General features: G+C 40.6%; 1 protein-coding gene and 1 pseudogene across 1 annotated transcript in view; both read right to left on the reverse strand.

Annotated features, from left to right (window-relative positions):
- The window catches only part of FMN2 (formin 2), a 395593-nt gene that overhangs the window by 306697 nt on the left and 76677 nt on the right, over positions 1-12219 (reverse strand).
- LOC101175969 lies at positions 5371-6936 on the reverse strand (annotated as a pseudogene).

Genomic DNA, 12219 nt, shown 5'->3' on the forward strand with positions numbered 1-12219 from the left:
GAATGTCAAAGGACAGGCTGTACTTGGGCACCACAGGACAATAATAGCTCCCGTGCCTTCAACCACAAAAGGCCCAGGAAACCGACTTATCTGGGGTCCAGGTTGGAAACTGGGGGAGAAACCACGAAACAGTGAATGAACCTGCCAAGAAAAAAAAAAAAAAAGAATTGAATAGGGATCTTCTGCCCAAGAAAGACCTCGCCAGCTACAGACCAACAGAATGTGGACAGAATGAGAAAGCAGCTAGTACTATACCTAGGACCAGGAGACAAACTACAAATCTCACAGGGAAGCCTGCTCCACGGCCTATAAGCACCTTGGAAAACTGCTCATTAGGATTTCAGAATAACAGTGTGTTCAACCATTTTAGGATGCACATGCTCAATATATGCATGCCCTATATTTGTGACATTTTTCTTAACTGGGTGTATTTCCCTAATACCTTTGATCCACATCAAGTAAAGCAAAGAGAAGAACAATATGGTGGAAGTGAAAAACAAAAATCCACTGTAATCACTGGGTCGAGACTACAAAGTAAATGAGTTATCAGATGGATGCTGCTATTTCTGTATTTAACAAATTAAGAAATTCATAAAGTAATCTCCAGCATGAACAGGAAGATACAATGTATAGACCAGTTAGTTTAAGCTTTACATTTAGGGACAGTCACTCAATGAATTGAACTATATCATAATTTAAAACTTCTGTGCATCAAAGGACACAATCAGAGTAAAAAGGCAACCTACAAAATGGGAGGAAGTATTTGCAAATCAACTCTGATAAGGATTTAATATCCTGAATATAGAAAGAACTCCTACAAGTCAACAACCAAAAACAAATAACCTGATTTTAAAATGGGCAAAGGCCTTGAATAGACATTGTTTCAAAGGAGATACACAAAATAGTCAACAAGCACATGAAAAGATGCCCAATGTCACTAATCATTATGGAAATGCAAATCAAAACTACAACGAAATCACCTCACACCCAAGAGGATGGCTATTATTTAAAAAACAAACAAACAAACAACAACAACAACAACAACAAATAAAGCACCAGCCTGGGCAATATGGCAAAACCTCATCTCTACAAAAATATAAAAATTAGCCAGGTATAGTGGCACACACCTGTAGTCCTAGCTACTTGGGAGGCTAACATGGGAGGATCACTTGAGCCCCGTAAGTCGAGGCTACAGTGAGCCATGGTCACACCACTACACTCCAGCCCAGCAAAAAAGCAAGGCCCTATCCAAAACAACAACAACAACAAGATAGAACGTAAGTGCTGGCGAGGATGTGGAGAAATTGAAAGCATTGTGTACTATTAGTGATACTGTAAAATGATACTGTTGCTATGGAAAACATATGGCAGTTCCTCAAAAAATTAAAAATAGAATTACCATGTGATCCAGCAATTACACTTCTGGATATATATACCACAGAATTAAAACTAGGATCTCAAAGAAATATCTGTACACCTATGTTCATAACAGCATGTTCACAACAGCCAAAAGGTGGAAGCAAACCCATGTGTCCATCCATGAATGAACAGATAAACAAAATGCGATATATATATAAACTGGGAAATTTTTTAGCCTTTAAATAGAAGAAAACTCTGATACATGCTACCGCATGGATGAACCTGGAGGACATTTGGCTAAATGAAATAAGCCTGCTACAAACAGACGAATACTGTATGATTGTACCTATAAGAGGTACATAGCATTGTCAAATTCATATTGTCAGAAAGTCAAATGGTGGTTGCCAGGGGTTGGGGAGATGGGGGATAGGAAGTTGTTGCAATGTAATGGGTACAGAGTTTGTTTTGCAAGAAGAAAAAATTCTGGGGATTGATTGCACAACAGTATGAATATACGTAACAATACTGAATTGGACACTTAAAATGGTTAAGGTGGTAAATTAATGTTCTGTGTATTTTGTGACAGTTAAAATTTTTTTAATAATTTTTTTAAAAAACAGTAAATGCAAGGCTGTTGGGAATAGCTAAGATGTATTTATTCAAGAGCAGTGCATGATTACATTGACAGGTCAGTTCTTAAGAGGTAACATGGATACTGTGATGGCTTAAGAAAACAACTGAACTGTAGCCAGGCATGTGGCTCATGCCTAGGATTCCAGCACTTCGGGAGGCAGAGTCAGGTAAATTGCTTGAGCCCAGGAGCTCAAGACCAGCCTAGGCAATACAGTGAGACCCCACCTCTACAGAATATTTAAAAATTTACAAAAATTAGCCAGGGATGGTGGCACACACTTTTATTCCTAGCTACTCAGGAGGCTGAAGTGAAAGGATCACTTGAGCCTGGGAGGTTGAGGCTGCAATGAATGATGACTATGCTTCTACACTCTAGCCTGGACAACAGAGCAAGACCCTGCCTCAAAAAAAAAAGAAAAGTTTCTGAAATGTAATGCCCTCTCCACTCTATCCTTCACCGCCCTCCAGTTAGTGGTAATGATACCTATTTTAGCTACAGTTAGCTACAGTTCTTCTACACAGCCCCAGAAAACAGCCTATCTTAAATCTTTGCAGCCATTGCCTCCTAATATTTTCCAGAGTAGCAGAACCAAACTGGCCACAACAGCATGCTTCTAAGCCTGAGCTTCGGTTCCTCGTGTGTAAAATATGGTATCTATAGCATGCTTAGAAAAATGCTTGGCCTACCAGCTCCTCTGGGAGTTGGTGGAGAGAAGCAGGGCTGGAGTGACTGAGAGGCTCCGGACCTGGCATCATGATCAACCACAAAAAGACTTCTGCCTAGCGAGCCATCATCCTGCTAACAGCCTAAGACATCGTTTTTTCCATATAAAAGAGGTAGCACCAACAACCAACGGGATAAACTATCTCACCAAGTTTCATCATTCACCAAAATACAAAGCATGCTAAAAGCACTCTATAAAACCTCATATAAACAAACAAAAGTATCTGGTCAGTCCCCCAGTCTTTGAACCACACCTCAGAACTGTAATATATTACTGGGCTGTAATGATAATCTCAAAACCTCTCATTCCTCACGTAGCTCCACTGGCAGAAAATAAGCAAAACAGATTTCTTTCATGGTTCCTCCATGTCTGCAGAATCAAATCCCAACTCTTCAACTTAAATATCATTTCGACGTTCCTATATCCCTACCATCTTCCTTCCCAAATTCGTTTCCCATTTCCTAAACCAAGCTTCATGCCACTAGAATGCCCTCTCCAGCTCTACCCACTCAAGGAGTCTAATCAATCATTAAAAAATCTAGTTGAAGTCCCATTTCACCTGAATCAGACCCACCTCTGCTGAAAGGCCACTCCTGAATCAGACAGCGAACTCAGCACACCTGCCACCCCACATTTTGACACTTAATGGTGTACTATCCAAAACAGTGGCTTGTCACCTAGTCCTGAGTGTATATCATGTTTCCTCAAATTGACTGCAAACTACTTCAGGACGAGAAGGGTGGACACGGGTCTTGTAAATCTCCCCTAGCTCTGGACAGTGCTATAACTATATAAAAGCCACTTGAGGCCGGGCGTAGTGGCTCACACCTGTAATCCCAGCACTTTGGGAGGCCAAGGCGGGCAGATCACCTGAAATCGGGAGTTCGAGACCAGCCTGGCCAACATGGTGAAACCCCATTTCTACTAAAAATACAAAAATTAGCTGAGCGTGGTGGCAGGCGCCTGTAGTTCCAGCTACTCGGAAAGCTGAGGCAGGAGAATTGTTTGAACCTGGGAGGCAGAGGTTGCAGTGAGCCGAGATCAGGCCACTGCGTTCCAGCCTAGATGACAGAGTGAGACTCCATCTCAAAAAAAAAAAAAAAAAAAAAAGGCCACTGGCTGCCTACTGAATTAAATATTTATCAAGTAAAAATAAATAAAAGAGATGGCTGGTCAATATAGGCAGAGGCTGTAGCTGCTAATCTCATTTTCTTCATTTGTTTACCAAGGAACCAAAAGGAAACATTGTGGGTATCATATGGAAAAATGAAGGTATCAGGTTATCTGTTATGTCTAAACCTATTGGTAATTAACTATTTAAAGAAAAAACATGGAGTGGATAAAATTCCTAGAATATATTCATTGCTCCCCCCTAAGCAAACCTCATCACCTTTTGGACCCTCAATATTCTCATCAGTAAATCAGGAAAAATGTGTCCCTTGTCTTTTTGGGGGAGCTTGCATGAGGCACGAGTAAATGATATGTGAAAAGAACTATGAAAACTACGTGGTGATATTCAAATGTAATATGCCATGAATATTATTTGTTTTGACTTTTAAAAGTCTGTGTTTGATTACAATAGTCACACTTTTTTTCTTTAAAAAAAATCCTTTTCAGAGGAATTGAAAATCACTATCTCACGTACACATCATCTCTACTTAACCAGCACTAAATCTTTCTGTGCTCTTTGCATGACTATAAGTAGTTGAGCAAACTGAGTTTTCTTGGCGTTTGTGCTGTTTGTCAACTGGTTTTGCATTCAATTAACAATTGCCCTGTGGTATTTCCTCAACCATCCAGAAATGTCGTGTGTGTGTGTGTGTGTGTGTGTGTGTGTGTGTAACATTTCGTGAATGTATTTGTTATTTTCCCAAATAGGGTATATGAGTTTCTAGCTACCAGTTACCATATCCTATATTCCTTTGTTTTCTCAGGAATGCCAAGTATAAATAATCAACATACTGTGAGTATTAAGGACAAGGTCAGGATGGATAAGAATTGTTTAACAGAGCAAATCACAGTTTTATTTTTGGATTAAGGCAGGGATGCATTTTCATGGCCCCACTCCACATCCTTAAATTCTTAAGATCTGTTTTGGCTTTTGCTGAATGACATTATGTCTTCCTCTATTAAAGAAAACAAATACAAGCTTCCTACCATAGGCATATGAGAAACTAAAATCACAACCTAAAAGTGGCGTAAGTAGGCTACAGGCCTGCTAGCTTAAGAAAAAGAAAAGTTACTTTTAGCAGCTATTTCCCCATCTTTTCACTAGATTATAAATAACAACACCCAAAATAACTCAGAGCTATAATCCACAAATAATTTATCATAGTGTGTCCATCAGAAAATAACAATGCTCAAAGGTAGGCATTCTAGGCCAGGCGTGGTGGCTCATGCCTATAATCCCAGCACTTTGGGAGGGTGAGGAGGGCAGATTACCTGAGGTCAGGAGTTCAAGACCAGCCTGGCCAACATGGTGAAACCTCGTCTCTACTAAAAGTATAAAAAAATCAGCCAGGCGAGGTGGCGGGTGCCTGTAATTCCAGCTACTTGGGAGGCTGAGGCAGGAGAATCACTTGAACCCGGGAGGCGGAGGTTGCAGTGAGCCAAGATTGCACCACTGCACTCCAGCCTGGGTAGTGAGAGAAACTCTGTCTCAAAAAAGAAAAAAAAAAAAAGAAGGTAGGCATTCTAAGAGTGCTTCACTGAGATTTTTATAGGTAAGTTGAGGGTTTGGTTCCCACCTTAAAATATTTCAGATCAACATTTTTTCTGATTCTTCCATATGCAAGAAAATTTCATTGTCCAATAGTCTGTATATTTTTTATAGAAATTACTTTTATTATGTTAAAATATTCCTTAATGAGCTAGCAATTATTTATGTGAAGGAGAGTCCAGAAAACAGGTCCATGACTTAAGTATTCTTGCCTTGATTACAGAGATTCATGAATGACACACATTACACCATTCTCTGGAGTAGCTGCTGAAGGTCTAGGAGGCGCTTCTGCCTGCCTGTTAGGCTACCCCCATCACATCACAACAGGTTAGGTGCTGTTTTTCTCTTTCGAATTAAATCTTGACAACAGTTCGAATGCTCTTTCCAGAATGCATCAGTTGAAAGGCTTTGTTAATTTCATCAAAAGACAGATTGTGAGTTGCAAATTCATCAACTTTTATCTTTTTGGACATATATTCAGACACCAACTTTGGGACACTTCCTACACTCTTTCACCCTCCAAAGGCACTGCCTTTCCATGTGCGACATGTTACCAGCTGGAATAGACGAGTGGCAATTTCTTGACCTGAAGCAGCTACTCCAACCACCACGTTGATGCCCCAGCCCTGCTGACATGCCTCAAATGCTGCTCTCACGACCTTGACATTCCTAATACATTCAAAGGAGTAGTCCACTCCTCCATCAGTCATCTCAATGAGCACTTCCTGGATGGGTTTATTAAAATCCTGAGGGCTCATACATTCAGTGGCTCCAAACTCTTTAGCCCTTAGAAATTTATCTTGATTGATGTCCACACCAATGATCCAGGATGCACCAGACACTTTACCGCCCACGATAACTGTCAATCCAACTCCTCCCAGGCCAAAGATGGCACAAACAGAGCCAGGCTCCACCTTGACAGTGTTCACAGCAGCACCATAACCAGTTGAAATGCCACAACCTAAAAGGCAGACTTTATCCAAAGGTGCTAAAGAATCTATTTTAGTAACAGAGATATCAGCCACAACTGTGCATCCAGAAAATGTGCTGGTTCCCATGTAATGTAAAATTGTCTTTCCTTTGCAAGTAAATCTGCTGGTACCATCTGGCATTAATCCTTTCCCTTGAGTGACTCTTATCTTCTGGCAAAGGTTAGTTTTAGGATTTAGACAAAATTTGCATTCTCCACACTGTGGGATGTAAAATGGGATGACAGTTATCACCCGCCTTCAGCTTAGTAACTCCCTCACCAACACTTCCCACAATTCCAGCACCTTCATGTCCCAAGATCACTGGAAAACAACCCTCAGGATCAGCTCCGCTCAGGGTACAGGCATCGGTGTGGCAAACTGCAGTGGCAATGATCTTGATTCAAACTTCATGAGCCTTTGGGGGTGCCACCTCTATCTCCTCTATGGAGAGAGGCTTTCCAGCCTCCCAGGCAACTGCAGCCTTGCACTTGATAACCTGGTTCGCCATGTCCACAGGTTCTGGTCAGCGCGGGGGGTGGACTGTATATTAATGCAGAACCTAGATTATTACTGTCTGAGAGGAATTGTTGCTATTCTCATTCCATGATTGGCTTATCTGTGAGTAGAGACAGGATGTCCATCTGTGTGGGAATTAATCTGAGTTTAGGTTCCTCTCTTAATAAGAAACTATCAGCACTGCCCCAGCTCAATTGTCTATCAAGGCCAGCAGACCCATATTAAAGTAGCAAAATATGGTAACTGTATCCCAGATATTCCATAAAGTACTATCTCTCACCTGATACCACAGTTTGCATGAAGGGGAAAAAAATGAAAAATAAAAATTGCCTCAAAGTATGCAGCTCACTGATTTCTTTATAACCACTCTAAAATCTAACCTGGTCAGGTGTGGTGGCTCACGCCTATAATTCCAGCACTTCGGAAGGCCGAGGCAGGAGTATTACTTGAGCCCAGGAGTTGGAGACCAGCCAGGACAAGATAGCAAGACCCTATCTCTACAGAAAAAAAAATTTTTAGATAAAAAAATTAGCCAAGTGTGGTAGCACACTCCCATGGTCCCAGCTACTTGAGGCTGAGGCGGAAGGATTGCATGAGCCCAGGGAGGAGGTCGAGGCTGCAGTGAGCTGTGTTTGCACCACTGTACTCCAGCCTGGGTGACACAGTGAAACCATCTCAAAAACAAAACAAAACAAAACAATATCAAATCAAATCAAATCAAATCAAATCTATCCCTAGATTATGTAGATAAATCTATCTCAGGCCAGCAGAGGGCTCTACACCTTGTCCTACTGACCTCAAAAAGAATTGCCTCAACTGAACTGTGCTTGCGTGTGATCTCTGAGACAGGACTGCCAAGTCTACTGAAAATGCCCATCCCATTACACAATATTTTGTGTAGGAGGGCTCTGAAGACACATGTATTCCTGATCTTAGAATTTCACAGCTCTGTCTAAAGAACTAAATAGTTGGATGGTATTTTGAGTCTGTGTTTTTTTGTTTGAGATGGAGATGGAGTCTCCACGTCCCGGGTTCAAGCGATTCTCCTGCCTCAGCCTCCAGATTAGCTGGGACTACAGGCACGTGCCACCACACCCAGCTAACTTTTGTATTTTTAGTAAAGACGGGGTTTCACCACGTTGGCTAGGATGATCTCGATCTCTTGACCTCATGATCCACCCACCTGGGCCTCTCAAAGTGTTGGGATTACAGGCGTGAGCCACCACACCTGGCCGTTTGTGTTTTATTTTTTTTTAATCTCAAGGACAATATAAATTGTGTTGATCAGATGTGCTTTTCATTTTGGCTATTAAAAAAAAAAAAACAGTGAAATTCATATATGGCCCACCCGCCACATGTTTGGAGATTCTGGAATTTTTGTTTTTCATTAGTCTCATTCCTGGTTCTACTTCAGTATTGTCTTTTTTTCTTTAATCTTTTCACTGAAATAGCACATTTTTATTTTCTTCCTATATCTTTTTTTCTAATCGGTAGCAATAAACACATTATTACTATTGGGGAAATAACAAAAAGGCCTTATTTATCTAATTACCTAAAGAGATGTGGTCTCATTCTGTGGCCCAGGCTGAAGTGCAGTGGTGTGATCACAGGTCACTGTAGCCTTCAATTCCTGAGTTCAAGCGATCCTCCCACCTCAGCTTCCCAAGTGGCCAGGACTACAGGTGAGTACCATGATGCCTAGCTAATTTTTTTGTTTTTTGTAGCGATGGAGTCTTGCTATGTTACCCAGGCTGGTCTCAAACTCTTGAGCTCAAGTGATTCTCCCACCTCAGCCTCCCAAAATGTTGGTATTCCAGGCGTGAGCCACTGTGCCCAGCTGAGATGTCCACTTATTTTAACTCATTTGAACCATTTATAAGATGACTGACTGGCTGAATAAATAGTAGATCTATTGACAGTAGTCTGAATTGAACTCACAATATCTGGGTTTGCATTAATCATTTAATTATTAAAAAATAATAGCACAACCCTATAGAATTGTTTTGAGGGGGGAGATAAGAAAAACAATAACTAATCAGTATCATAATACAACAGCATCCACTGTGTATATTTTCTAAATTTTCTTTTCTTTTGAGATGGAGTCTCACTCTATCACCCAGGCTGGAGTGCAGTGGCATGATCTTGGCTCATTCAAGGGATTCTTCTGCCTCAGCTTCCTAAGTAGCTGGGATTACAGGAGCGTGCCACCATGCCTGGCCAATTTTTTTATTTATAGTAGAGACAGGGTTTCACCATGTTGCCCAGGCTGGTCTTGAACTCCTGACCTCAAGCAATCCACTCGCCTGGGCCTCCCGAAGTGCTGGGATTACAGGCGTGAGCCATTGTGCCCAGCCTATTTTCTAAATTTTCTTTGAATGTTTTATGTAGCTGTAATCATAATGCACATGCTTTTATAAATAACACAGATTTTTAAAATAATTGCATCATCTTCACACTTATAATTTCTATTTCTGCCACAATCTTCACATAACACTATAACATAGCCATTAAAACAGCTCTATATGGAACACATAAATGTGATTGCCCAAAGCATCTATGGTTGGCTTTTAAATAAAAGGGTTTATTTAAAAATGGAAATGTATATAAAAATGACAAATGTAAAAGAATAATAAGATAACATCAAAAGACTAAACCCCAGGATGAACTGAGATCTCTGACATGTTTACAAATAGGCTAGGCACTATGGCTCCCACCTGTAATCCAAGCACTTTGGGAGGACAAAGTGGGAAATTCACTTGAGCCCAGGAGTTTGAGGCTGCAGTGAGCTGTGATCGCACCACCGTACTTCAGCCTGGGTGTCAGAGCAAAATTCTGTCCCCCCGACCCAAAATAAAATAAAAATGATGAAGGAGTGTTTTCTTAGCCGTGCTTAAAAGAAGCACTGACATTACTACCAGTGAGATATGAATTGGCACAAACTTTCTACAGAGAAATTGAATATCAAAATAATTTAAAAACCTATCCCTTTTGGGTTTGTTTGTTTGTTGTTGTTGTTGTTGTTTGAGATGGAGTCCTGCTCTGCCACCCAGGCTCAAGTGCAGTGGCACAATCTTGGCTCACTACAACGTCTGCCTCCCAAGTTGGATTGATTCTCCTGCCTCAGCCTCCCAAGTAGCTGGGATTACAGGCGTGCACCACCATACCCAGCTAATTTTTGTATTTTTGGTAGAGACGGGGTTTCATCATGTTGGCCAAGCTGGTCTTGAACTCCTGACCTCAGGTTATCTGCCTGCCTCGGCCTCCCAAAGTGCTGGGATTACAGGCGTGAGTCACTGAGCCCAGTCAACCCATCCGTTTTGAACCACCGATTCCACTCATAGAAGTCTTCTCTAAGGGGAAAATATATCAGTGATATGCAAAAATATTTATGTCCTAGAATATATTTATCCCAATGTTACTTGCATTTTTACAAAAGAAAAAAAGTAGAATTTCCAAAAATAGCAGTAAGAATAAAAAAATTTATTTGTACATATAGTGGGACAATCAAGAGCTATTAAAATCACATCTCACTGAATGCCATGTAAAATATGTTTATGGTATGTTGCCAAGTGAAAGTATTTGGCTGTAAATTGTATATTGTAAAAATAATACACGAGGCCGGGTGCAGTGGCTCACATCTGTAATCCCAGCACTTCGAGAGGCTGAGGCAGGTGGATCGCCTGAGGTCAGAAGTTGAAGACCAGCCTGGCCAATGTGGTGAAACCCCATCTCTACTATAAATACAAAAATTGGCTGGGCATGGTGGCTGGAGCCTGCAATCTCACTTACTCAGGAGGTTCAAGCAGGAGAATCGCTTGAACCCGGGAGGCAGAGTTTGCAGCGAGCCAAGATCGTGCCACTGCACTCCAGCCTGGGCAACAACAGCGAAACTCTGTCTCAAAAAAAATTAATAATAATAATACATAAGCTAATGGCTACATAATGTATAATTATATAATGAGGTAACATTTATATATATATTTTATATTTATATACATATATATAAAAAACATGGAACACACAAATGTGAGTTTATATATATCTTAAAGGGAAGAGGAAAGGGAATATTAAATTAAGAAAAAATTAGCAAGCCAGGATTCAAGGGAGAACACAGACCTAGGGAGGGGAGGTTGGCTCATGGGGGATCCTTTTGCCCCCACCCCTCAACACCCTCCAGGATTCCTGTGAGAGTCTGTGGGCACATTATCAGGGGAAAGGGACTGGAGGACCCTGACCTCTAAGGGAGACTGGCCCTACTAACACCCCTCACTTGGGGTTAGGATCTAAAATTCCATCACACTAGTAACAAAGGTAAACTAGAAGTAAGCAGGTTGAACGTTTTCAGGGCTAAAATTCAACTTCAAAGCGTCTAAATCTTTGAACATACCTCAAGGTGATCTTGGAATATTAGTGCCCCAGGTCCCTGGCAAAAGCAAACATAAACCCTATCTGGGAAAAGATGAGATCAAACTAAGCATTTGCACAGCATAAAATTTAAAAAAAATAGAAAAATGGAGACATAAATTAAAAAATAAACAAAAATCAATAGGAAAACAGACAACAGAAAAAGACACACAGGGATCCTAGATTATTATCAGACTCACATTTTAAAATAGCTATGTTAAATCTCTCCAAGAAGAGAACAGACAAAATAGACAACTTCAGCAAAGAGTGGTGGCTCATGCCAGTCATGCCAACACTTTTGGGAGGTCGAGTTGGGAGGATTGCTTGAGTCCAGCAGTTTGAGACCAGCCTAGATAACATAGAGAGACCCCGTCTCTACAAAAAATTTTAAAAACTAGACAGGTGTGGTGGTCCATACCTGTAGTCCTAGCTACTTTGGAGGCTGAGGCTAAAGGATCACTTGAGCCCAGGAGGTCGAGGCTGCAGTGAGCTATGATCGCGCCACAGCACTTCAGCCTGGGAAACAAAATGAGACCCTGATTTAAATTTTTAAAAAGAAAGAAAGCATGCCAACAGATAACTAGAAATAATTTTAAAAACTGAACAATTCTAGAACTGTAAATAGCCAAATTAAAACCTCAACAGATCTACTTAATGGTAGATTAGAAGCAGCTGAATAAAAAATTAGTGCATTCAAAGAAGGATAAAAAGAAACAATCCAGAATGAAGAAATAGTCAAAAGGATGGGAAATATTGCAAAGAAAATAAGAGGATAAAAGATACAGTGAAGAACTCTAACCTATGTATAATTGGAGTCCCAGAAAAAAAGATATCATAAAGAGAATAACATAGAAATATTATCTATAGAAAGATCATTCCTAAAAACGTAAAA

This window comes from Nomascus leucogenys, chromosome 5, assembly GCF_006542625.1.
Source record: "Nomascus leucogenys isolate Asia chromosome 5, Asia_NLE_v1, whole genome shotgun sequence".
Lineage (NCBI taxonomy): Eukaryota > Metazoa > Chordata > Mammalia > Primates > Hylobatidae > Nomascus > Nomascus leucogenys.